Raw genomic sequence first — 7,242 nt, 5'->3', positions numbered from 1 at the left:
CGGAAAGTGAGCCTTTAATCCTAGGGAGTGATGGCAGAAAGCAGAAAGGTATATAAGGTGTGAGGACCAGAAACTAGAAGCATTTGGCTGGTTAAGCATGTGGCTGGTTAAGCATTCAGGCTTTTAAGCAGCAGTTCAGCTGAGAGCCATTGGGATGAGGACACAGAAGCTTCCAGTCTGAGGAAACAGGACCAGCTGAGGAACTGGCAAGGTGAGATAGCTGTGGCTTGTTCTGTCTCTCTGATCTACCAGCATTGACCCCAATAACTGGCCTCGGATTTGATTTTATTAATAAGAACTTTTAAGATTCCTGCTACACATCACCTTGCCTCTTTGGCTTCAAAGTGAGTTCCTAGACCAGAAACAAGGCTTTCTGGAATTCCTTGGTGGTGGGTAAAGCATCATGCATGTTCATAGTGTTATGTGCAGGTGATACATCTACAACTAGAATAAGTATCTATTCCATGAAGGACAAAGTGCTGCCCTTTCCATGATGAAAGGGATCTAATATAATCAGCTTGCCACAGTGTTCCTCTCTGCTGCTGGCAAGTTTGGCGCTCAGCAGCAGCCACAGCCAGGTCGACCTTGGCAAGTGGAAGGTCATGTTGCTGAGCCCATCTGTAGCCTCCAGCCCTGACACTTTGTCATGAACCCATTGGCCAGTGACAGGAATGGCTGGAGAAGTCACTGACTATACTATGCACGGAATGGACTCTCCTGTCTATTTGATCATCCTCCTCTGCTGAGGTCACCATCTGATGGGGATTTACACGTGACACAAATATCTTCACATCCTTAGCCCATTTGGAGAGGTCTAGCCACACATCTCTTCCCAGAATATCTTTCTCACCAATCTTCCAGCTCTGCTCCTCCCAAGCCCCCAACCATCCGATCAGCCCATTGGCTACAGCCCATGAACTAATATATAATAAGCCACATTGCCCTCCAAGTGAAATGTTTGACATTGTACACTGCCTGGAATTCTGTCTACTGAAAAAATTTCCCCTTACCACCGTCCTTCAGGGATGTCCCAGGACGGGGCTATACTATGATAGTGCCAATATCTTTTCCCCACATGCTATCTGTATAGCTAGTGTGCAGCGCCATCTGTAAACTAGGCCCCAGACTCCTCTTTCTCAGTCACTGAGCTTAGGACCCATCTGGCGAAGCCATCGAACATGCTTGGGGATATAAGACACCATGTTGGGAGTATGGATTGTAGGCATTTGGGCCACTTCTTCATGTAACTCACCCATGCCTTCAGGAACTGCTCAAGCCCAATCCCGTAGATACCACTTCGACTTACTGCTGTACACATCCAGTATTATGGCTTGGTGGATCAAGTCACTCCTGGTTCACGATGGCAGCTCAGGCTGCATGGTAAGTTGGTGGCCTGTTGTCAAGGGTTGAGTTCCCACCAAGGCCTTGCAGCAGGCCAGAAACTGTCTCTCAGAGGGAGACTGTCTGTTTGCAGATGGCCGCAGGGCCCTGCTCCAAAGGTGCCCCTTGTCATTCACGTGGAAGGGCCTGCCAAATCTGCGAACAGCATTGCCACCGGCCTCTGACCAGTGACAAAGCAGCTGTCACTTGTCGCACAGAACCTTCACCCCTCTTCTGGGTCCCAGTCAGAACGAACAGCTTTTGAAGTAGAAGGGGCTGTGTGCAATGACGTAGTCCTCTCTTTAAAAGGAATATAATTGTATGCCACCACCACCACCACAAGACTCACTGACGCTCTTTATTACACTTATTTATTTTTGTGTGCGTGCAAGCATGCACATGCCATGGCACTCGTGTGGAGAGTCCGAACATAATTTTAGGAGTGGTTTGGGGGCTAGAACCCCGGTCATCATATCAGGCTTAGCAGAGGTAGGCGGCCCTTGAATTTTGGTTGGATTTACATCTCATCCCCTGACAGGAAAATTCTGTAGTCCAGAGGTGCACTTCCTCCCATTCACACAGCACAATTAGCATAATGTCACCCTTGTAATAGACTAGTGTCATGCCACCCATATAAGGACCGTTGTCAGGCATGCTTATTTATCCAAAACTCTGTGAAACATTTAAAAGTCCATTTATTGGGGCTAAGGTTAAGTGCTCGCCTTCCTAGCAACAAGGACCTGAGTTCAGCCCCCAGAACCCACAAAAGCCAGGCAGACCAAACCTGAAGAACCACACCCAAGACTTCCCTCCACTGCACACACACTAAGTTCCTTTATTAAACACTCTACTATGAATGTGCCACCAAATCTCCCTGACAGAAATAATGCTATCTAATAATAACATAAAGTGTGCTAACTTATCCTCGTTCACATTAGGTGCTCAATAAATATCACCTGCTATTGTTAGGATCTGTGTTTTCTGATCAGGTCAGTCCTAACTGGTTTAATAAATAATGAACTGGCTAATCGATCGTTTTCTCCTCTAAAATCCGGTTGCTGGTTTTGTTCTGTTGCGTTTTGAGACAAGGTCTCACTGCGCAGCCCAGTCTGACCGAGAAGTGGTGCAGGCCTCTTGGCCTCCCGGATTGTGGGGTGGCCAGGCATGAGCCACCGCAGCGGCAGGGATTTTATTTTTTTTTTTTTTTTTTTTTTTTTTTTTTTTTTTTTTTGGTTTTTTCGAGACAGGGTTTCTCTGCATAGCTTTGCGCCTTTCCTGGAACTCACTTGGTAGCCCAGGCTGGCCTCGAACTCGCAGAGATCCGCCTGCCTCTGCCTCCCGAGTGCTGGGATTAAAGGCGTGCGCCACCACCGCCCGGCTGCGGCAGGGATTTTAATAAGCATACATTCTGCCTTTGGTCCTCATGAAGGATGACGTTTGTTCCCCTTAGAATCTGAAAGAACTTGGATGGAGTGGGTTTCACAGCCACGGGGAGGCCAAGTCGTTTTCATGGACATTTTTCGGGGTGGTTGGTAGTTTGGGAACACACTGCGAGTTTCAAAGAATTCAACCCAGTGGAGGCGAATGGAGCCTCAAACCCTTGTGGGGTTTCCTATCTGCACATGTCAGGACAGGTAAAGGGGTGGAGGGTTGGGGCGGAGCGGGGTGAGACACCTGAGCGCTGGGCACATCGGAATACTGCGATTTCTCATTCTAGTCAAAAGTGAAGGCTGGAAGGTTTCGCTCACTCACTCACGTATGCATGCATGCATGCATGCACACATTCATTCATTCACTCATTCAGTTTTAAACAGACTGTCAGATATTTTCGAAAATCTGTTTTTCCTCCCTCTCTCCTCTCTGAACATTAGCGAAATAGGACGTGCGATCGCAAGTCCGGGAGTCCGGGAGTCCTGCTCTCCTAGGAGGAAGGATTAAGCACATGCCTGTCCTCAGGCGACCGCAGTCTCTAACTTCTGCTGCCGCCACGGCTCAGAGAAGGGTCTGTAAATTCAGTTCGTCTAAAAACTCTCCGCCAGTGTAAACCTAGCGTCTCTATTCTAAAAAGTTTTGGCGTTCCCACACCGGGAGTCGAACCCGGGCCGCCTGGGTGAAAACCAGGAATCCTAACCGCTAGACCATGTGGGAGGCGACGAATGTGAAGCCGAGCTCAGGCAAATTGAGTCTCTTTGCTTTGCTCCTCCCACGGTCTGCAGATAATGCACATTACGGTGAATCTGATCTGCGCATGCGTGAACCCACTTCCCTGGGGTGCGCTCCGCTCTGCTCCAACCCTGGCTTTTTGTCGCACATCGGATCCACTGGACACGGTCCTGCCCTGGTTTTGCTGGTCTCCACGGGACCAGAACCTCGAAAGGAGCACGCAGGCCACCCCCACTGCTGCAGCCACGCGGGGCAGGAAGGCTGGGCTGCGGCAGTCGCCACGGTGCCCAGCCGCCCGATCCTCTTTGGGACCCGGGGCACCCGGTGTGCCGGCTGTCCGCCTTCCTTCGCGGGCCTTTCTCCGTGGGTCGGAGCCCCGCGCAGAGGCGGATGCTCAGCCGCACAGTTCTTTCTGCAGACCTTGGGTCCCCTTTAAACGTCCCGCCTGGCTCCCGTCCTGGTCCCGGGGACTTGGGAGGGCCACGGGCGGGTCCGCTAAGGCTTCTGAGTGACACCCAGAGGCCAGCCCGAAATAGAAACTGTTCGCTGTGCTCGCCTTGCACAACGGAGCTCCACGGCGGGAGAGCGCGGGATCCCAGCACCCAGCAGTCAGATGACCCTAGAGAGGCCGGCAGCTCCGACGGCAAACCTACTGTGCGCAGAAGGCGCCGCTCTGTGGTCGCCTGTCCACCCGCCGCGACGGTCTTCTGTACTAGCTTGGAAGATTCCTTTGCTTTCAACCCGTGAGATAACTGCTTTCATTTTGGGAGACACCTGATTGGGAACAGCCAGAATACTCTGCAAAACTAACCCTACCAACTACAGAGAGCCCTGCATCCTGCTTCTGAATTTAGGGGGTGGAGCGGGCAGGGATTTCAAGTTTACTTTCCGATTTTTCGTCTCCTGGGACAATAATTATTACTTTTAGGTATCTTGCAGTTTTAAGGATACAAATCACCAGTGCTACCCATTCATTGGGTGGACGCCGTCCTTGGGATATAAACAAATGCAAGTTTACTTTTTTTGTTTGTTTGTTTTGTTTTGTTTGAGACAGGGTTTCTCTGTGTAGTTTTGGTGGCTGTCCTGGTTTTCACTCTGTAGTCCAGGCTGGCCTTGAACTCACAGAGATCTGCCTGGTTCTGCCTCCCCAGTGCTGGGATTAAAGGCGTGCGCCACCACCGCCTGGCTTACTTCTTTTTATTTTTTTGTTTTGTTTTCGAGACAGGGTTTCTCTGTGTAGTTTTGGTGCCTGTCCTGGAGCTTGCTCTGTAGACCAGGCTGGCCTCGAACTCATAGATCTGCCTGGCTCTGCCTTCCTTTTTTTTAAAAAAAAAAAAAAAAAAAAAAAAAAGTTTCACTATATAAACCAGGCTGGCTTAGAGCTCACAAAGATCCGCCCCGAAGGGTGCAATTAACAGCATGCACAACCTTGTCCTGCTGCCAGTTTACTTTTTAAGTTTAGCATTCATTAGCTGTACACAATAACGGATTTCGTTGTGACATTTTCATACGTCATATATTTTGGTCACACTCCGTCACCCTCCGACAGTCCACCTCCAGCTGGTCCTCTCCCTCTTTCCCACTATTCTCCCGAGTGTGTCTGTGTGTGAATGAGTTTAGGGATAGTTACAGAAACACAGGGAAAAGGTTGTTGACAGGAGCCACCTTGCTAGTGGCGACGTCACTGAAGAGATTCCCCTCCCCCAGCAGCCATTAACCCAATAATGCCTCAAGAATGGGCGGGGCCTTCTGAGTTCTGCCCGCCCTTCTCCCCCCCCCAGCATCTTAACTGTCAATCACATGGGAGAGAATGGCCTCCCCCTCCCCGTGCAAGCACCTCCCCAACAAAGTTCACTGCTCCCTGAACCGAAACTCCACTGAACAGTAATTACCAGAAACTTTCAAGGCTCCTTAAGAAACAGAACACAGAATAATTCATCATTCAGCAGCTCGATCTTTATTGTAGAAAGTTCACCTCCTCTATCCCATCCCTGGCTTGGGAATAATTGCTGGCTGATAATGGTTCTCAAAGTTCACTCTGGGTTTCTCTTCCTGACTCTGTGTCAGGATGTCGCACTGGCAGCTGGAGATGGCCACACTGAGACCATGGAAGTGAGGAAATGTTGCAAGGCTGGATGGATACCTTTCCTGGGAGAGCAGGCAGACTAGTGATGTTAAGACCTAGTTAAGAATTAGTGTAGCAGCCAGGACTGCTTCACAGAGAAACCTTGTCTTGAAAAACCAAAACAAAAAACAAACAAACAAACAAAAAAGAAAAGAAAGAATTAGTGATGTGCTAGTTAAATACCACACCAGGGGGAGACAGTCTGCTTCTCACCTCCAGTGGACACTCTAGGGTGTGAGGGAGAGCTGGACAAAGGGAGTCAGATGCAGCCCAGACTCGCTGTAGGTGTGTGCCTGCACTTGCTTTAGGCTGCCTCTCACTGGACATGGGGTCCGAGAAGGCAACTGTCTTGGGGTTTCTATCACTTCAAGGAAACACCATGTCAAAAGGCAAGTTGGGGAAGAAAGGGTTTTTTCCGTTTACACTTCAACATTGCTGTTCATCACTGAAGGAAGTCAGGACAGGAACTCAAACAGGGCAGGATCCTGGAGGCAGGAGCTGATGCAGAGGCCGTGGAGGGGTGCTGCTTACTGGCTTGCTCTCCATGGCTTGCTCAACCCACCTTCTTATAGAACCCAGGACCACCAGCCCAGGGATGGCTCCACCCACCATGGGCTGGGCTGGCCCCAATAGATCACTAATTGAGGAAATGTCTTACAGCTGGGTCTCATGGAGGCATTTCTGTAACTGAGGCTCCTTCCTCTCTGATGACTCTAGCTTGTGTCAAGTTGGCACATAAACCCAGCCAGCACGGCGATCCTTCTTGGGCCCCAGAGACAGGGCCTCACAAGTTGGCCAGGAGACTTTCCCAGTGACTCTGTGGATCTAGAGTCCCTGCTTCACCTACCTGGGACTTCCAAGTGAGAGCTTCAGGACGCAAGGCTGGAAGTCTGGATGTTAGCAAGCACCCACCATTGTGACGTCCCTAGATGTTGAGACGTACCAAAGCAAGGACTAAGCAGCCAATTTCTTCTAAAAGCATGTGGCCACTGAAGCCCAGAAGCTCGGGTCCATGTCCACTTCTGGTTGTCTGTAAACTCCAAATTCCCCAGTCAAGCCTTCGCAGCTTTCCACACTCTGCCCTGGCACAGCCTGCTCCCATCCACAGAGCAGCGTACCTGCTCCACCCTGCTTGTCCCTCGGCCAGACCAGCCTCTTTCCACTCTGAGCCAACCTTGAGGCCAGGGCAGCTCCATGAAACTGCCTCAGGTCTCCCAATCGCAAGGCACTCCCATTTTCTCTGAATCTCAAAACACAAACCTGAATATTTAAAAAATTAAAATAAAAATTAATAATAATAATAAAAAAATGCATCAATAACTACCCTTAAGTTATTCAATAAGACAGCTCAGGAGTTAACATCAGATTCCATAATTCCCTTGAGATCCTAATCCTATACCTAATCGTTTGGCCAAGTAGTCCCTCTTTTTTTCTTTCCTTTTATCTCTCTTAAATACTTCCTGCTGTATTTCTATGTGAACGTTGCCACCTTTTACCCAGCAGCAAGAACAAAATGTTCCCTGGGAGAAGGAAACATACACACAGACAAAGCTTTCTTGTTGACACAAGGAACA

The 7,242-nt window shown here is 49.5% G+C and overlaps 1 long non-coding RNA gene and 1 other non-coding gene across 2 annotated transcripts; both read right to left on the bottom strand.

The window, feature by feature from the left end:
• Positions 1-3,456: 3,456 nt before the first annotated feature.
• On the bottom strand, positions 3,457-3,528 carry Trnae-uuc (transfer RNA glutamic acid (anticodon UUC)). The gene has a single exon. It is a non-coding gene; the product is annotated as a tRNA-Glu (tRNA).
• Positions 3,529-4,728: 1,200 nt separating this feature from the next.
• Positions 4,729-6,927, bottom strand: LOC143267433 (uncharacterized). Its single transcript, XR_013042535.1, has 3 exons — positions 6,516-6,927; positions 5,436-5,775; positions 4,729-4,859 (listed from the first exon to the last, which is right to left on the bottom strand). It is a non-coding gene; the product is annotated as an uncharacterized LOC143267433 (long non-coding RNA).
• Positions 6,928-7,242: the final 315 nt, after the last annotated feature.

The sequence above is a fragment of the Peromyscus maniculatus genome, chromosome 9, assembly GCF_049852395.1.
Source record: "Peromyscus maniculatus bairdii isolate BWxNUB_F1_BW_parent chromosome 9, HU_Pman_BW_mat_3.1, whole genome shotgun sequence".
NCBI lineage: Eukaryota > Metazoa > Chordata > Mammalia > Rodentia > Cricetidae > Peromyscus > Peromyscus maniculatus.
This window is presented reverse-complemented; position numbering and strand designations above follow the sequence as displayed.